The 21,316-nt window shown below is 34.3% G+C and overlaps 1 pseudogene; it reads left to right on the forward strand.

The window, feature by feature from the left end:
* Positions 1-21,316, forward strand: part of LOC110646525 (nucleoside diphosphate kinase III, chloroplastic/mitochondrial-like) — a 63,756-nt pseudogene that overhangs the window by 35,417 nt on the left and 7,023 nt on the right.

Genomic DNA, 21,316 nt, shown 5'->3' on the forward strand with positions numbered 1-21,316 from the left:
GTCTTTAAATCATCAAAGATATAGGTTCAATTTGTTTTGCAGATCTGCTAACTTACTTCCCTATTTGGCATGCCAAACTATCTAGTTTCTATTTTCAAGCTAGATGGAATTTTGGGCCTTAACAATCTCATAACATGATCATGCATATTTCCAACATTCTTATATAAGGAAATAATTGACACTCATTATCATAAAATCAATTCTTATCATCACATAATCATTTGCATATTCCAAACAAGAATATAATTATATAACTTATCATTTTATGTAGCAAAATAGTAGCACCCCATTACATAGCATTTAGAATCAATCAAATCACTTTTAAATAGGGCGATTTCCCAACTCATTTTGCAACCACAATTAGACCTAGAGAAAGATATTCCCAAGACCAATTCCTTTTATAAAATATGTCAATTTATGTCTTAACTTTCATTAGAAATTAGTTAGATCCAATTTAGACATGTAGGAGTTCATTTATAACCCTTCATTTACAAACTATTCAAAAAGATAAGTTATCATTTCGGGAGGAACACCTATATTGGTACCTTACTTTCTATTAATTTTTTGGGTACTCTGAAGGTAGAATTAGCTCCTATGGTCTCCATATAATTTATAGCCTACTATCTTACCTTTCATTTAAATCAAGAATCACCCCATTCCAAGGTTTAAATCTCAAGTTATGCTCTAATTTCTACATACTGTCCAATTTTTACTTGACCAGTTCTGGCTACAGATAGGATTCATGGTTCCTATTTATAAGCCAATTTGACCATTTTAAAGACAGATTCTGTAACATCCTCAAATCTACCTTAAAAGGATAATCATAAAAATATGGCATAATTAATTATGTGGAATTTAGAACTTAATTATGGAGACTAAATCCAATAAGTTAGAAAGATGAGGAGAAAATTAGGAAAGAATGGACCAATGGACTTGCTTGAAACAAATTAATAAGTTGAGGTAAATGATGGAAGGAGTGACTTGAATAAATTACTAAGTTGAGGGGAAAATTGGAAATGAAAAAAAAAAAAGAGGGCAGCCAATCAAAGGTTGAAAACACATCAAAGCTTTTAAAGAAAGAAACAAAAATATATCTTCTTTATCCCTTACCTTGGCCTACCACTTTCCCTCATTTTCCTTCCTTCTTTTCTTACTTCTTTAATAGCCAATTCTCTTTATTTTGAAGAGACAACCCCCAAGCAAAGACCCTAAATCCTACAAATTTTGAAGGCATAAGCAAAGGGAAGTAGGAGGACTTGAAGATTCAAGCTTGAAGAAGTCAATTGCTTGAGGAATTTTGTGGAGACTGGAAGAGGAAAGGGTAGTAGCTGGTTTTCATCAAGGTTAGTGTTATATCTCATGTCTTTTGCCATGTTCAATTAGAGATTTCTTGGTCATGCTAAATTAGAAGTAGCTAGGAACTTGTAAGGAGTGCTAGAAAGCTGAAACTACTACTAGGGTTTGCAGGACAGTCAACTTGGTCAAGTAGAGATTTCTTGGTCATACTAAATTAGAAGTAGCTAGGAACTTGTAAGGAGTGCTGGAAAGCTGAAACTACTACTAGGGTTTGCAGGACAGTCAATTTGGAAAATTAATAACTTGAGCTAGGAAATTTGGATTTGGGTGATCTTAATGTCTATGAAAACTTTGATGAATCCTCTAAAACTTTGTAGTTTCGTGAAAACCCTAATTCCTCTATTAAAATGAGATTTTAGGGCAAAACTTTTTGTTGCCCAAAAGTGAAAAACTAACCTGAAAATTTTCCAGAACAGGATACATGATTTTAAAAATTCATGACTTGAGCTACAGAACTTGAAATAGGGTGATTCTTGAACCATTGGAAAGCTTATTGAATGCTCTAAAACTTTGTAGTTATGACAAAAAATTGATTTTGTTGGCTGAATGGTGAAATTCTAGCATTTCCTATTACTACTCTGACTGTGACTGGAGTCCACAATAGTTTGCACATTTTCATTCATAACTTGAGTTTTAGCCTGATTTTGAGATGATTCAAATTGGAAATTGAAAAAAACATGTGAAAGTTGAATTTTGGAGAATATGATGATGATACCTTATTTCTATGATTTTTAATGAAATTTCAAAGTGACTGCTCCTGCTGTCCAGTTGACTGGAGTTGGGAAATTTGTGATTTTTAAGATAGTTATTCTATATGAGTGGTGAACAAAAAAGGGAATTGGTGAGCATGATTTGATTGAATGAATTTCATGTAATATTCATAATATGTATGCCCATTATAAGCTTAAAGCTAGGTGGCTTAATGAGGAACTTAACTAGTTAATGCTTGAAATTGTGCACAATTACTTCGCTTCATAGCATGATAAGATTACTTGGCTTCATGCCATGATATGATTACTTGGCCTCATGCCATGATATGATTACTTGGTTTTATGGCATGACATGATCACTTGTCACTTGAATCATCTAGGCATTTTAATTGAGCTAATGAAATAAATGAAAAGAGGCATGTAAAAAGAATTGTTCATTACACACTATGGATTATAGTTATAAATGTTTTATGTGATTAATTACTATGTCATATTCCATTATTTGTGTGGAAGTGCATTTAGTACCATTGAACTAAAGCTAGTAGAAACATTTTTATGAGACTATGTATGTTTAGCACTTATGGCATGATGTGTTATCTTTAAATTATAGCACCTCTAAGCAAGTTTGCTTAGCGGAGAGTTATTTGGACTTTCCATAGGTAATACAAGCAAGTATAAGGGTTCGGTCCGAGAGTAGAGACAAATGAAGACTTTTGTTCATGTTTTGAGAATACACATTCTTTTGTACACATTTAGATGATTACATTGTACTAGGATATTTTTTGTTGTAATGTAATCCTTTAAATATGTAAATCACAATGTTATAAAGCACATGGATGTTACAAAACAAGTCTTGTATGTAATTAAAGTTTTCATATGCCAACATTAGAAAATTTCAAGCATGTGATGTATTTTAAATTATGGGATATTTATAAGACTTATGCCTATTATGAGATGGGATGTGAACGAAACCTCCTAGGTTTCATATGTGTATTGGAATAATATGTTGATTGTGAGAGGTATTTAATAGGTCAATTTTCATTTCTCAAAATTTTAAAGGAAACTCTATCAAAATTTCATCTTAAATTCGAAATTTGGTTTCCCTATTTAAGAAATACTAAATAAATGGGAAAAACCTCAAATTTAAATTCCCTATGATTTAAATAAAATTTGAAACTTGAAATTCTCCACTATTTTCTCTAAATTAACACATAATTAGAACTAAGCTAATCAAAGTAGGTGATATTAAGGGGAAAGTTAACCCTTAAGATATACTCTTGGGTGTGTTTCGGGGGCATGTACACACTACTCTAACTGCAGATAGGGTTAGGGTGTTACATGCTAAAGTGGTATCAGAGTTTAGGTTATAAAGTCCTAGGGCAAGACATATGGAGATGTCTTGGGAATAGGTTGGGATATTAAATTGAATGTTTGTAAAAGTATTTGAATATTTGATTTGCTTTGAAATTGAAAGACTTGTTTACATCCATATTTACTCATTTATGGTTGAATGAACCTAATGAGTGTGTCCTTCTCTTAATAAAGGTACTTAAACAAACACAATGGCTAGCAATGATCGGAATGAGCTGAATGAGGAGGTAGAGAGTGTAGCACCTCCCTACCCAGAGGGTAACAATCAGGGTCAACAAGGAATCCCGACTGATCCTATTATAGAACTTCTAAGAAGGCTTGCCACTCAAATTCAGGATCGTGAAAAGAAAGGTTATAAGGAGTTTAGACAACATGAGGTGCCAGAATTCCATGGCATGATAGATTCCTAAGAAAAGAGCGGTGGCTTGAAAGACTAGAAAGGGTATTTGACATTATGCATTGCGATGATAGACAAAAATTTGATTTTGCTATTTACCTGCTTCAAAGGGAAGCATATGATTGGTGGAAGACACTTCCTAACAGCGGTGTGAGATTACCAGTCCTCACCTGGAATGACTTTCTTACTACATTTTATGCAAACTATGTTTCTTCAGAATATGTTGATGCCAAATTAAAGGAGTTCATCGATTTAAAATAGAGGGGACATACTGTAGCTGAATATGAACAAGACTTCCTTAGGCTGAGTAGATATGGTGGGAGTCTGATTGATACAGAGGAGAAATGTATGAAAAGATTCAGGGATGGATTGGATAAGGAACATCAGAAGTTAATTGCTACAGAAAAGAATGCCACCTTTGCTGAAATGGTGAATCACAAAAAGGAATTGGAAGAGATCAATAGCAGAAGGGATGATCAAAAGGAGTTTAGACAGAGATATGATATGGCATTCAATGTAATCTCCGCAGCTAAGGCTAAACGGATGATGAAAAGTGGATGTATGGCTTATTTGGCTCATGCAGTTGATACACAGGTGGAAAGTCCTAGCATCAAGGATATTCCCACTATGTGTGATTTTGAGGATGTTTTCCTAGAAGACTTACCTTGGCTACCGCTAGAGCGGGAAGTAGAATTTGAGATAGAAGTTCTACCTAGGATAAATCCCATTTCTATGACACCCTATAGAATGGCACCCATAGAACTGAAGGAGTTGAAGGTGCAATTACAGGAGCTACTTGATAAAGGCTTTATTAAGCCTAGCTCCTCACCTTAGGGAGCACGTGTTCTTTTTGTTAAAAAGAAAGACGGTAGTCTCAGATTATGCATCAATTACCGGCAGTTAAATAAAGTCACAGTTAAGAATAGGTATCCCTTACCTAGAATTGATGATTTGTTTGATCAACTCAAGGGTGCAAGTGTCTTCTCCAAAATTGATATAAGATCGAGGTATTATCAATTGAGAGTCAAGGACCAGGAGGTAGCAAAGATTTCTTTTATAACATAATATGGTCACTATGAATTCCTTGTCATGCCATTTAGGTTGACTAATGCACCTGCTGCATTTATGGACTTGATGAATAGGATTTTCCAACCTTACTTAAATTCATTTGTGGTGGTGTTTATTGATGATATTCTTGTATATTCTAAGTCTAAGGAGTGCATGATCGACATTTAAGAATTGTTTTGCAAACTTTGAGGGAAAAGAAGTTTTATGCCAAATTCTCCAAATGTGAATTTTGGCATAAGCAAGTGGCATTCCTTAGGCATATTGTATCAGTTGAGGGAATAAAGGTGGACTCAGACAAAATAAAGGCAATATTGGAGTGGAAGCCACCAAAGAATGCAATAGAGATTAGACGCTTTTTAGGATTGGTGGGATATTATAGGCGATTTGTGAACGGATTTTCAATCATTGCTTCACCCCTCACTAAGTTACTTAAGAAGAATAAAAAATTTGTGTGGAATGATAAATGTCAGAAGAGTTTTGAAAAGTTAAAGGCCTTGTTGACTGAAGCCCCTATTCTTACATTAGCTACAGAAGGGGTAGATTATGAAATATATAGTGATGCTTAACACAATGGGCTAGGGTGTGTACTTATGCAGAATGGCAGGGTGATAGTATATGCCTCTAGACAGCTCAAGCCACATGAGCTCAATTATCCCACTCATGATTTAGAGCTTGTAGCAATAGTATTCACACTTAAAATTTGGAGGCACTATCTTTATAGTGAGAGGTGTCACATATTTATAGATCATAAGGGCTTGACTTGAGGCAGAGGAGATGTATTTTAAATTGTGGGATATTTGTAAGACTTATGCCTGTTGTGAGATGGGATGTGAATGAAACCACCTAGGTTTCATATGTGTATTGGAATAATATGTTGATCGTGACAGGTATTTAACAGGTCAATTTTTATTCCTCAAAATTTTAAAGGAAACTCTATCAAAATTTCGTCTTGAAATTTGAAATTTGGTTTCCCTATTTGAAAAATACTAAATAAAGGGGAAAAACCTCAAATTTAAACTCCCTATGATTTAAAGAAAATTTGAAACTTGAAATTCTCCACTATTTTCTCTAAATTAATACAAAATTGGAACTAAGCTAATCAAAGTAGGTGTTATTAAGGGGAAAGTTAACCCTTGAGATATACTCTTCAGTGTGTCTCGAGGGCATATACACACTACTCTAGCTGGAGATAGGGTTAGAGTGTTATAGATTCAATCAAAGTAATGTTCATAAGATATCTTCCTACATGTTTTAAGTTTTCAACAGTTTAAGAATCACCTAATTTGGAGGTCTATATTATGAGTTATCGCTAAATTACCAACTACTGTTCATGAATGCATTGTCCTGAAAGTTCTAGGTTTTCAGATTTTCAATTCAGGATTACACTCAATGATCAAGTACTTTACTCCCAGAATTTATACAGAGTCTTTAAAGTAAAATTTAGGCCTATTTCTTAAGTTTTCAATGCATCTTCTAGCACCTCAATTGGAGGTGTGCGGAGGAAGTTATGCCCTATTTACTACACAAATGTCACAGGACTGGATTTGCTAGAATTCCTAAAATTCCAGTTTTGCAATACCAATTTACTCTAAAATTTCAACTACTTTACCCTAAAAATTAGGTCTAGATCAAAACATAAAAATTGTAGGTCTATGTCTTAAGAAAATTTTGGATTAAATTACATCTCAATTAGAGCTCTATAACTCAACTTATAGAAAATTCAGTATAGACTGCTCACTGGATTCAATAATCCTGGCAATTACCATTCAATGATTCATAAAGTAATAATTTTACTAACAAGCTTAGACAAGCACTTACCTCAATCTAGTTCTAGTAATTTTCTCCCAATTGTAATAAGCTTTCATCAAAAATCCTAAGCCAATTCAGTGTATGGTCTTGGTTATCCACACCAATAATTCTGCCCACTTAAATTCAGCTCACCAATCCTTGATTCTTCCTTCTCTTTCACTTTGATTTCATGTGTTGATCATCAATTCCTTCAATTCCATCACAAAACATCATCTTAGATTCATGAATTAGGATTTTCATATGAGGTTAGATGAAAGAAAATGGAGGAAAAGAGAGAGAAGTGGTTCAGCTGGATGAGGGAAGAAGAAGACACAAATTTCTTTTTTTTTTTTTTAACTTAAGTGCTCTAAGATATTTATCTTATCTTGCCATATGTAACTATGCCATTTGTCCTCACTTAGTGACTAATTAACTTAATTAATCACACTTAAGGATCTTAATTAACCAAACTTCATTAACTTCGTATCAAAGTCCATAGGTGTCTTTAACCACATTTTAATTTAATCCCTCATTTAATATAATTTATATACCATATTCAATATTTGAATTTCTTACTAAAATATACTGAATACGATCTGTAAATTTAGGGCATTACAATTCTTCCCCTCTTAGGATATTTCTTCCTCAAAATTAGAGATTGTACCTTAATTAAACAGTGGGGATACTGTTGTTTCATCACTTCCTCGCTTTCCCAAGTAGCTTTTTCAATTGCATAATTCCTCCATAGCACTTTTAACCAGTGGAACTTGCTTATTCCTCAATTCCTTCACTTCACGAGCTATAATTGCCATCGATTCCTCTTCATAGGTTAAATCTACTTGCACTTGAATTGTTTCCATAGGAATGACATGGGTTGGGTATGATCTGTATCTCCTTAACATCAAGACGTGGAAGACATTGTGTGTCTTTGATAGTTTTGGTGGTAAGGCTAGTCTATAGGCTACCAGACCTGCACGTTCAATTATTTCATATGGACCAATAAACCTAGGACTTAACTTGCCCTTATTGCCAAATCTCAAAATTTTCTTCCATGGTGAGACTTTTAAGAAGACTTTATCACCCACTTCATATTTTATATCCCTTCTCTTTAAATCAGCATAAGATTTTTGTTTGTCCATTACTACTTTTAGCCTATCCTTTATCAGTTTTACTTTATCCTCTGTCTATTTCATAAGTTCTGGTCCCACTAACTTCTTTTCACCCAATTTTGTTCAACATAAAGGAGTTCTACACTTCCTACCATATAAGGCTTCATAAGGTTCCATATGGATGCTAAACTGATAACTATTGTTATAAGCAAATTCTATCAGTGGGAGGCATTTATCCCAACTTTCTTCAAATTCAATAATACAGCTTCTCAACATATCCTCTAGCACCTTTATAACTCTTTCGTATTATCTATCTGTCTGAGGATGAAGATTGTACTGAAGTGGAGTCAAGTACCTAAGGCCTTATGAAAACTTTTTCAAAATCTTGATGTAAACCATGGGTCTTGATATGATACGATAGACATGGGCACTTTATGCAATCTGACTATCTCACTGATGTATAATTCAGTAAGCCGATCTAGTGAATAGTCTTGTCTAACTAGAAGAAAATGAGCTGACTTGGTTAATCTATCCACAATAACCCATATTGAATCATGCTTTTTCTGTGTATGAGGGAGGCCTATAACAAAGTTTATGGTAATCCTTTCCCATTTCCATTCTAGTATAAAGATTTGTTGTAGTAAACCAGATGGTATTTGATGTTCAGCCTTCACTTACTAACATGTTAGGCACTTAGACACATACTCTGCTATGTCTTCCTTCATACCAGGCCACCAGTAATGTAGCGTCAGATCCTTATACAACTTGTTACTACCCGAATGTATAGCATAAGCAACAGTGTGTGCTTTTCTAAGGATGCTCTACTTTAAATCACTTACATTCGGCACACAGAGCCTGTCTTTGTAATATAAATAACCATCTCTTTTTATCACATATCCACCTTCCTTATCATCTGACCATTTACTAACTATTGTCATTAACTTCTCATCTGTTTTCTGTGTATCTTGCACTTGTTAAATCAAACTGGATTTAATGCTCAGTTCAGCCACATTCACACCATCATTTGTCAACTTTAGATGAGCATTCATTACCTTTAAAACTACCAATGACTTCCAACTGAGGGCATCAGCTACTATATTGGCTTTTCCTGGATGGTAATCTATAATACAATCATAGTCTTTAAGTAATTCCATCCATCTCCTCTGTCTCAGATTTAATTCTTTTTGTGAAGGTAGGTATTTCAGACTTTTATGATCTATATAAATGTAGCATTTTCCTCATATAAGTAATGCCTTTATATTTTCAAAGCGAAGACGATGGCTACTAGCTTCAAATCATGAGTAGGATAATTTCTTTTATGTGGCTTTTGGAAGCATAAGCTATCACCTTTCCTTCTTGCATCAACACACAGCCAAGTCCATTTAACGAGGCATTACAATAAATCACAAAATCCTTTCCCGATGTAGGCTGTATTAACACAGGAGCTTCTGTAAGCATAGCTTTTAATTTATCAAAGCTAGCCTGACACTTATCTGCCCATTCAAACTTGATAGTTTTATATAGCAATTTGGTCATTGGTAAATCTATCATGGAAAACCCCTTCACAAATCTTCTGTAGTATCCAGCCAATCCCAGAAAACTTTTGATTTTTGTCACATTCTTAGGTGTCTTCCATTCCAAAATAGCTTCTATCTCTTTAGGATCTACCCTTATGCCCTCTGAGGATACAATGTGGCCTAGGAAGGAAACTTCATTCAGCCAAAAATCATACTTGCTTAACTTAGCATACAACTGCTTGTCCCTTAGAATCTATAACATAATTCTAAAGTGTTGAGCATGTTCTTCCTTTGTTTTAGAATAGACCAGTATGTCATCAATGAAAATAACTGTAAACTGATCTAAATAGGGTCTGAAAATTTGGTTCATTAAGTCCATGAAGGCAGCTAGGGCACTCGTTAGCCCAAATGGCATCACTAAAAATTCATAGTGGCCATATCTGGTTCTGAATGTAGTCTTAGGATCAGGTTCCTTAACCTTCAACTGGTAATACCTGGATCTCAAATCAATTTTTGGAGAAGACCCTGGCCCTTTTTAACTAATCAAATAAATCATCAATCCAGGGTAAAGGATATTTATTCTTGACTGTCACCTTATTTAACTGCCTGTAGTCAATGCACAACCTAAGGGTCCCATCTTTCTTTTTGATAAACAGTACTGGCACTCCCCAAGATGACACACTAGGGCGTATAAACCCCTTGTTACGTAAGTCTTGAAGCTACAATTTCAACTCCTTCAACTCAATGGGAGCCATTCTATAGGGTGCTATTGATATTGGTACCATACTAGGGAGCACATCAATTGAGAATTCTACCTCCCTATCTAGTGGTAGCCTAGGTAATTCTTCAAGAAATACATCTTGAAATTCATTGATTATAGAAATATCCTGAATATTCAAACCCTCCTTTCTAGTGTCTATGACATGTACTAAAAATGCCTCACACCCTTGTCTAATTAGCTTATTGGCTGTAATAGCCGAGATTACATTTGATAATAAATTCTGTCTCTCACCATATACAGCCACATTAAAATTATCATAAGCTTTTAACACAATCCTTTTTAATTTGCAATCAACCATAGCCTGATGTTTAGCTAACCAATCCATACCCATGATAACATCAAATTCATGGAAAGGCAATTATATAAAGTCTGCAGGAAATTCCCTATCATGCACCCTAATTGGGCAATCTCTAAACACCTTGTTTATTGTCACAATATGTCCTATAGGATGAGTTACCAATATATCATGTGACAATAATTCAGCATGTAAACCCTTTTCACTTGTTGTAGTGGTGCTTATATAAGAATATGTAGATCTCAAATCAATCAATGCATACACTTCAGTATTAAATAATAGAAATTTACCAACTATCACATCAGGAGCATCTTGATCCTCTCTAGCTTTCATTACATATGCTCTGGTTGGGGCTCTATTTTTCTGGGGTCTGTTAACTATCTCTAATATCTTTCTCTAACTCATCCCAGCTGGTTTTGATCTGCCTGGCTTCCTGCCTCTCTAAGTACCATGCATGGATGTTTGTGTCTGAGTCCATGGTGCATCAGTACCCTTTAACTGAGGACAATCCTTCTTGAAATGATCAGTGGCCCCATATTTAAAACAGGCCTTCGTCATTTTCCTACAACTGCTTGGGTAAGGATGGCCACAATACTCACATTGTAGTAATGCTGGTCTCCTAGAGGAAACAGCTGGTGAACTAGCAGTGGAACCCTGTTGTTGTGAGTTAAGCCTAAATGGGATCCCCTGCCTAGTACTGTAAGCTATTGTCTGACTCTGAGGTCCCTTTATCTTCTTATTACTGGAGGAGATGTTGCTTGATTGTCCCCTCTTCCAATCTTTATTCTTTCTGCTTTGTTCTTCAGCCTTAACTCTTTCAATGTTTAAGGCAGCTGACACCAATCTAGAAAAGTCATCTATCTACATCCCAGTGAGCTAGAGTCTGGGGTAATCATTCAAGTCATCCTCAAACCTCCTACACCTGATCTTCTCAGTGGTAACTATCTCTTTAACATATCTACTGAGTCTGATAAATTCTCTCTCATACTCAGTGACTGATAATTATCTTCGCCTCAACTGAATAAACTCCCTCCTCTTACTTTTCAAATACTATCAACTAATGTATTTCTTTCTAAATTCAGTTAAGAAAAGAAACCCAACAATGTCCCATAGAGGCTATGCCTTCTCTGCATGATCAATCCCTGTTAACCACTACTGGTATGCCTCTTCTTGTAACAGAGATATTGCACACTCTAAACTCTGATATAGTGTGCAGTGGAGCTAATGTAGAACTCTTTTTGTCCTTTCCAACCAGAATTTAGTAGTGGAGGGATCATCATCATTTTTGCCATAGAAATCCGCTACCCCGTACTTCCTAAGTTTTTTTGGATGGCTTCTCTGTGGAGCCTATCGGATAGCCCCTTTCATGTGTCTAAAGAAGTCAGTCATTTATTGAAATAAAGCATTCTGGCCTCGATTAGATAGGCCAGCCAAGCCTTATGGAGGAACATTTTCTGGGTTTCTATTGCCCACATTGGTGTGGCTATTACTTTCAGTAGCATCATGTGTGGCTCGTTGCGAGGCGGGATCCATACCTAATCCCATACAATAAATAAGAGAGTAGATTTGCATCAGAGTCACACAAATCCGATTTATTATACCCTATGTGACTTATTAACATCTCCTTTATCTAGTTCCAGAATTGCTTAAACCTAGGCTCTTATAGCAAAAATTGTAACACCCTCGATCTGGTAACATAACAGTTGAAGTAGGAGCGTTACCTTTAATTTCCACAACCTATAAAAAGGACTATATCTTGATTTCATATGAACAATCCACATTTACTAAGAAAAAAAAATTTCTCACAAGTGGTTTAAGCAAAATACAATATTTACAACAAAGTCATTTACTCATATATAACTTTTCATCATTAATTACTTATACAACTTATACAAAAAGAATCATTTACAAGTAAAGAAAGAAAACTCTAATTAAACTCTTGACAAAATATTGCTTCTCTGATGCAGACTCTAGTGATCTACTCTTTGTGGACCTTTGGTTTCAGTACCTACACGAGGTAAAAACCCATCGTGCTAAGCATATAGCTTAGTGGTGCATGTCTAGCTTTAAACGACTCATTTAATAGTCGTCTATAGTCATCTATAACTATACGTACTGTATGCATTTAATAATGGATTACAATATTTTCAAGCAAGTAACAATTCATAACCACTTTGCAAAAATGAATAAGGCATTCCACTGTAACTATTTAATTGAAATCAACTGATCTTGCTCATGAGATATGCATATAGAAACAAGTTATTTATTAACCAAGGTAAGATTCAAATTTACAAATAAATGAGAAACTTGTTTGACATGAATATTTGTCATTTTATTATTTCCATTTAATAGCCAATTCTTTCTTAGTATAACTTTCCTTATACTAGATACTAGGATTTTAATACGACACCTTCTTTCAGATGTCGTTTTATATTTTCTCTTTAGTACTGCAACATCTTCTTTTGGATGTTGTCTTACGTGTCCTTTTCACTACTGTAACACCTTCTCTCAGGTGTCATCTTACATGCCCTTTTTAGAATCAGTGCGTATATTGCGACACCGTTTTTTAAATGCCGTCTTTAAATCATCAAAGATATAGGTTCAATTCATTTTGCAGATCTGCTAACTTACTTCCCATTTAGCATGCCAAACTATCTGGTTTCTATTTTCAAGCTAGATAGAATTTTGGGCCTTATCAATCTCATAACATGGTCATGCATATTTCCAATATTCTTATATCAAGAAATAATTGACACTCATTATCATAACATCAATTCTTATCATCACATAATCATTTGCATATTCCAAACAAAAACATAATTATATAACTTATCATTTCATTTAGCAAAGTAGTAGCACCCCATTACATAGCATTTAGAATCAATCAAATCACTTTCAAATAAGGCAAATTTCCTAACTCATTTTGCAACCACAATTAGACCTAGAGAAAGACATTTTCAAGACCAATTCCTTTCATAAAAACATGTCAATTTATGTCTTAACTTTCATTAAAAATTAGTTTGATCCAATTTAGAGTAGGAGTTCATTTATAACCCTTCATTTACAAGCTATTCAAAAAGACAAGTTATCATTTTGGGAGGATCACTTACATTGGTACCCTATTTTCTATTAAATTTTTGGGTACTCTAAACGTAGAATTAGCTTATATGGTCTTCATACAATTTATGGTCTAATGTCTTACCTTTCATTTAAATCAAGAATCACCTCATTCCAAGGTCTAGATCTCAAGTTATGTTCTAATTTCTACATACTGTCCAGTTTTTACCTGACCAGTTCTGGCTACGAACAGGATTCATGGTTTCTATTTGTAGGCCAATTTGATCATTATGCTCTAATTTCTACATATTATCCAATTTTTACTTGACTAGTTCTGGCTATAGATAGGATTCATGGTTCCTATTTATAGGCCAATTTGATCATTTTAAAGATAGATTCAATCAAAGTAGTCTTCATAAGATATATTCCTACATGTTTTAAGTTTTCAACAGTTTAAGAATCACCTAATTTGGAGGCCTATAGTATGAGTTATAGCTAAATTACCAACTACTGTTCATAGATGCATTATCCCGAAAATTCTAGGTTTTCAGATTGTCAACTCAAGTTTGCACTCAACATTCAAGCACTTTACACCCAGAATTTGTGTAGGGTCTTCAAAACAAAATTTTAGGCCTATGTCTTAAGTTTTTAATGCATCCTGTAGCACCTCAATTAGAGGTGTACGGAGGAAGTTATACCTTGTTAACTACACAAAGGTCACAGGACTGGATTTGCTAGAATTCCTGAAATTCCAGTTTTGAAATACCAAATTGCTCTAAAATTTCAACCACCTTAACCTAAAAATTAGGTCCAGGTCAAAATATAAAAATTGTAAGTCGAAAATTTTAGTTTAAATTGCATCTCAATTAGAGCTCTATAACTCAACTTATAGATAATTTAGTATAGACTACTCACTGAATTCACTAATCATGGCAGTCACCATTCAATGATTCATAAAGTAACAATTTGGCTAATAAGCTTAGACAAGCACATACCTCAACCTAGTTCTAGTAATTTACTCCCAATTGCGATAACTTTTTATCAAAAATCCCAAGCCAATTCAGCGTATGGTCTTGGGTATCCACACCAATAATTCTGCCCACTTGAATTCAGCTCACCTCTTCCTTTTCTTTCACTTTGATTTCATGTGTTAATCATTAATTCCTTCAATTCCATCACAAAACATTATCTTAGATTCATGAATTAGAGTTTGTATATGAGCTTGGATAAAAGAAAATAGAGGAAAAGAGAGAGAAGTGGTTCGACTGGATAAGGGAAGAAGAAGACACAAATTTCTTTTTTTTTTTTTAACTTAAGTGATCTAAGATATTTATCTTATCTTACCATATGTGACTTTGTAATTTATCCTCACTTAGTGACTAATTAACTTAAGTAATCACACTTAAGGATCTTAATTAAACTCAATTATATGCTAAGTTGGAAAATTTTCAAATTTTCCCCTAAACTTCAATATTTAGGTGTCTTTTACCTCCTTTTAATTTAACCCCTCATTTAATCTAATTTACATACCATATTCAATATTTGAATTTCTTACTAATATATATTGAATACGATCTATAAATTTGGGGCATAACATAACAGATGTTATAAATCATTACCACAGAACCAATAGCAGCACCACTGATTGAGATCTAACGTCTCGCAACTTGACAGTACCACTCCATACATTCAGAATGATGGTGGAGTGCCTGTACCATTTGTTGTCCTTGAATAATAAACTGTTGTTGCCTATTCCAATGATTAATATATGTTGCATGATGGTGCTTCCATTTACTCTCACTTAGTCAAAAAGTAACCTCAAGTAACTCGTCTATTTGCATCGGTGGGGATGAAATAGATTGAACCAATTCAAACTGCCTAAGCACCCTATCAGGCTGGTGCCATTCAACAATATGGAAGTAAACTAATGGCATAAGGGCCTTCCAAATTGGATGGCCTTGAACATAGATTTCTAGAAGCTCATTCAATAACTCATCAGTATATGGTTCCCATGTAATCTGCAAGTTAATTGCAACTAAACATTAAGTGAGGATAAATATAAGGAAAATATAACATATTATTATTTTAACTATGATTATGGAAGTATGGTTTATACCTTGAGGGCGCATCCGGTCAAGGTTGTATTGAAGTTATGGTAGTACATGAGTTGTTACTTTAGTAATCTGTTGAGCTTTACTCCACCTATTAGTTGAAAAGAAAAATTTGGATGTAATGTAATAAAATTCAATTCGTGCATGGCGTAACACTGTTAAGTCATCTGCATGATGTGGAATATCTCCAAACTCATCAGCTAGCCATGATAATTTTAGTTTATGTCCTCTTATAATACCCTAGGGTGGTCTAACTCCCAATAATATCTCACAAAGTGCAGGCCAATTGGCCCTTGACATCCCAGTTATAGGAAAACTATCTATTGGCAAACCGAAATAATGCCAACATCCTGGAGAGTGATTGTACACTCACCAATTGGCATCATAGATGTATGGGTCTCTGATCACCATCGCTCTATAAAGGCATTAATTAAGTGCCAGTCAAGTGAAAAAAAATCCAAGTTGGGCAATGCCAATAAATCTATACTCTCGGAGATGAGGAACTATTCGATCGTCAATGCTAGAATGCAAGATGTTCTCCTACCTCCTGCAGGTAAGCACTTCATGCTCAATTGTACCATTCCAAATCCCTTCAAAATGGTATTGTGGCTAGAGTCGCAGGAGCTGTGGATCAATCAGCCCTAGTATTATGTAATATCTTCTTTATTGTTGTTGTCTAGTCGTACCTATTCATTATGGCAAATATACATTTTTAAAGTGTATTTTCACAACTAAAACAATACACATATATCTCTTGTACATGAATTAATACATGAGTTGCAATAAAAATAAGTAATATAGTAATTATATTAATTAACATTTTTTTCATTCATGCATTAATTATAAGTCTGTAATACATAGTAAATACAAAGATATAAGCAAAACATTGTTTAGTACATAAACAAAATAAATACATATTGTTCATAGCATTATAATTAACTAAGTCATCCTGACTATTTTATTTACTGGACATGATCTAATTAGCTCATCAAAAAGGTCTTTCTCCAATTTGAAGTCAATTTTAGGTAACATTGCCTTCACTAGAGAATGTCTAATACTATCATGCATATGTATACGAGTCGACTGACACATAGTCCTCCTGGTGACCCAACTAGCATACTATTTCACAAAGTCTTTAAGAAATAGTAAATATGATGGGGTACGATTAGCTTCTAATTTTCGCCAGACGCGATTGAGTATACCCTTGTTTTGAACAAAACTAAAAGCTGATCTCAAAGCCAAATATCTAGTTTTATTTGTTAATAGCTCTCCTTCCCATATAATCTGTTGAATTAGCCCGTTAACCCTTATCATATGCCTCATAAGGGAAAGTAGGTAATCCCTTGTAATTGAGATTGTTACTTCCATTGGTTGATTAACCAAATTCTTAATCACAGCATGTACTCTTTCCCATTGTTATCGATTGACAATCCTCTTTGGAGTGAGCATTATACAAGCCATGATTTTATCAAACACAAAAACAAAAGGAAGCGCAAATAAATAAATAAGAAACACATAATAATGCAACTAATGTGTTCAATTATGCAATAAATGGAGCTATTTATCATAAGGATAAATTAAAATAAAAATGATAGATGGACACTACTTGTCCCAAGCAACTTGTCAATTCTCTCACCCTTCACCCCCCTTTCGTTAATTGTTTTATTTTAATTCATCCTTATAGTAAAGAACTCCTTTTAATTCTAAAAAATATAATTGCAAAATAAACACATCAAAAGGTAACAATTCATATTTAAAATTGCATTACATTTATCTTACACTGATAATATATAAAGATTAAGTTAACATGAACTGTACTAAAACTAGCAACAAAGCGGTAAACAATGTGGGAGATAATGCATAAAATCACTCTCATCACTATCACTAAAATAAAAAATCTCATCATCTTTCAATTTTAAGGTAGCTTCAGGTACTCTATTAACTTCATCCATATTTATAAATGACATTCATTGTTTGTGAAATAGTTCAAGACGATTATTCATTATCTCATTCTCAGCACACAATAGTGCTTTAAGTTTCTAGATACCTTTGATTGAATTCCTTTCTACCTCAATTGATCAAACCTTTGGGATAGGTAAATGGTGAATCTACAGTATGCTTCTAATTCACAACGTGTCTCCCATAATATATCCCATTCATGCTGTTGAGCAATTGTAACTTTTTTAAAATCTAAAGTATTTTTTGAATGCTTAGTTATAAATATGTGGTTTGCAAATTCTTGTTACAGACATGCATAATACTTTAAATTGACAAATGCCCTTTTATGACCATACCATGCACATCCATTAGGGTCTCTATATTTGTCTACTATATTTTCATTGGTTTTTTCATTTGAAGTGTTTGGATGACTCTTATGTGATGAGACACAATTCATCTTCCTATGCATTAATCTCTATTACATTTATACACATAAAATGAATAATTAAAAATAAAAGTAGTTTGCAACAATATATGGTAATTTAAAAATAATTAGAGGATTTGTTCAATAGAATGTATTTGATAAGATTAACATAATTATTTCATGGTTGTCTTTCACACGAGACAACTCGTTTTTATGTGTTCTTGTTCACGACAGAGTGAACAATGGATTGTAGACATCTCCCCAACTTTTCCATTCACCCTCCAATCCATTGCATTCTTCTTCCTTGACAATTTTGGTCTTCCTTTAGACCTTTTCTGTATAGGATCAGGTACAAGAATTGGATCATTATTTATCGGCCAATCATCATGATGTCGTAGTGCATGAAATTGCCACTCATAATGCTTAAGTGTTCAATCCAATGTACAATAATTTGAAATGTATTGCTCATAATTAATTGACATTGATTGGCATGCTATTATGACATGAGAACATGGAATGCATATCTCTTGAAACTTCCCGCACATGCACATCCAGTCATTAAGTTTCATAATATGCTTCTTTCTAGATCCACCATTCCAAACTTCAAATTCACCACAATCATAGTTAAACAACCAGACATTAAGTGAGTTTGCTGCATTTAAAATTTCAATTAAAAGTTTATGACATGCCAATGTAAATTTGAAGCCCAGTTGCAATTGCTCACAGAACGTCATCCTACATATGTCAAAATATTCAACACACTAGAAAAAAATTCTCTACCATTATAGTTATTGGTAATGCACGGATCCCATTGAGCATTCTATTAATCGACTCAATGGTATTGGTTATCATGGAGCCATACCATTTCCCTCCATCATGAGAACGTGTCCATTTGTCCAAAGGTATCTTTATGGCCCATTCAAACATGTCTGGATGCTTGCTCTTTATTGTGTTCATGGCCTCATAAAAAAAAAAAATTTCTACATTTGGTGGGCTGTTACAAAAAACACTGTCAATTCTGTACATTATCTGACAATGATAAGTTCAAGTAAAGTTACGATAACTATTAAACTTACATAACTAACCTGCTTTTCGGAGAGCTTATTTCATATCAATATTTTTAAACTTTGTGTTATAATTGTTGAGGATGTGTCTTAAGCAGTATCTATGATGTCCTATAACCTAATAAAATATTATAACAATAAAATAAATATTATAACATTAATTGATATGAAAATATTAACAATACATAATTATTTTTTCCTCTACTACATGAAAATATTACACTAGAAAACATTACACTACACTCTACAAAAGTTTCACAAAACCTTCCTCATAAGACATAACACATTAAACACTCAAAACATACTAGCATATTACATGCAAAATTTTTTAAATAAGTGTAATACGTACCTAGAACAGTTGACACTAAAAATCACTTCTTCAAACTATTTCTGTGCTCTTTAAACCAAAGACAAACTTCACCTTTTCCCTCACTGGTCCACACTAGAAGTTCTCCTTATTGGCCCACATTACACATCCTTGTCTCATTACTGGTCCACCGAGCAGGAAGGCTGCTCCACGCCAACTGCTTGACCTTGAGAAGGATGCTCCACCAAGATGAGAGAAGAGAGGGATGAGAGACTGAAGGTTTTCAAAAATTTCTTCCTGCTGTTAATGAGAGAGCTGAGGGTTAGTGAGGAAAAATGAATGTGGCTAAGGGAATAATTTTGAAATGAACTTCGAATGCTAGTATGAATGGCATGTCGCGCCTCTCCATGCCGGACGCTAGTATGAATGGCTTCCTGCCCTCTACATGCTGATGATGTGATAGGATATTCTGTCAGTGCACCTCACCCCTAGATCTACTCGCTATTTATAATAGCATCCCTAGGTGATGACATGATAGGACACAGAGATTCTTTGCAAAACCACTCCACACGCTGCTTATACTGGCATCCACTTTTCTGACGCTAGTTATACGAGCATTTTGGTGTAGTTTTCTACTATCCCTTTCCACATCAGCAACATTCGCACCATTTTGGTAATTAAATCAAACAAAACACTTTTATGGTACATTGTTTGGAACAGTACACTTATACGGTTAATATCTCTGTTTGCTTCCCAAAATTTGTTTGAAACATTGCACATGAATCCCCAAAAATCTTGTGAAACTTCTAGACCAATTTTAGCATTGGTTCTAAATATCTTATGTTTCTTTTGAAGATTACCATAATGATAAAAGAACCCCATTCCTAGTTTAGATTTACAAATAATTGTGTCTAAATCTCTTGAATACAGTGATAATAAAATAGGGTGGAGGGGAGTGACCATATAATAGTGTGGATGGATCTATTTATTTTTTGCTTTTAAATCTCTAATGTTAACTCTTCCTTTCTTCCTATTCTATATTTTTGTAGTTTATATGCTCCAAGAATAGGAGGCACATGCTGCAAAGGTACTTTAATCAGCATTTGATTCTGGATCTATTAACAAACCCTATTCATCTTCTCTTCCTTTATTTTCTTGTTGTTCTACAACTCAACTCAACTAAGCCTTTATCTCAAAAATTTGGGGTCACCTATATGGATTCTCTTTCTCCACTCTAAATGATTTTGGGTTAAATCCTCGAGAATATGTAATGCTTTTAGGTCATGTTGTACTACTCTTCTCCAATTCAGTTTAGGTCTACCCCTTCTTTTCTCTCTATTCTCTATCCTAATGTGCTCTACTTATCTAACTAGAGTCTCCGTATGTCTACGCTTAACATGATCAAACCACCTCAATCTCCCTTCTCTCAACTTGTCCTCAATTGGTACCACTCCTACCTTTTCTCTAATACTCTCATTATGGACTTTATCTAGTCTAGTATGGTCACTCATCCACCTTAACATTCTCATCTTTGCAACTCTTATCTTAGACACATATGACTCATTCAGTGCCCAACACTCACTACCATATAACATGGTCGGTCATATGGCTGTATGGTAAAATTTTCCTTTTAACTTATTGGGAATCTTGCGATCACATAAAACTCCCATGGCACGTCTTCACTTCAACCATCCAGCTTTAATCCTATGACTAACATCCTCCTCACATCCTCCATCTACTTGAAGGACTAAGCCGAGATATTTAAAGTGATTACTTTGGGACAGTATCACTCCATTCAAACTAACCCCTTCCCTATCACCAGTTCGGCCTTCACTTATCACACCTTACCCCTCTGTAAGGCATAACATGATCCCGTAGAATACCTAATAAACTACCGAACTTTACCTACCGATAACTCATTAAGTACCCTACAAGGGATTTTAAAACAATTTTCTTACTTTTATAAGTGGTGAGCATTTTCTAATTGGTATTAAAACATTTGATTAGAGTTTGAAAACTAGTT

Source organism: Hevea brasiliensis, chromosome 9, assembly GCF_030052815.1.
Source record: "Hevea brasiliensis isolate MT/VB/25A 57/8 chromosome 9, ASM3005281v1, whole genome shotgun sequence".
NCBI lineage: Eukaryota > Viridiplantae > Streptophyta > Magnoliopsida > Malpighiales > Euphorbiaceae > Hevea > Hevea brasiliensis.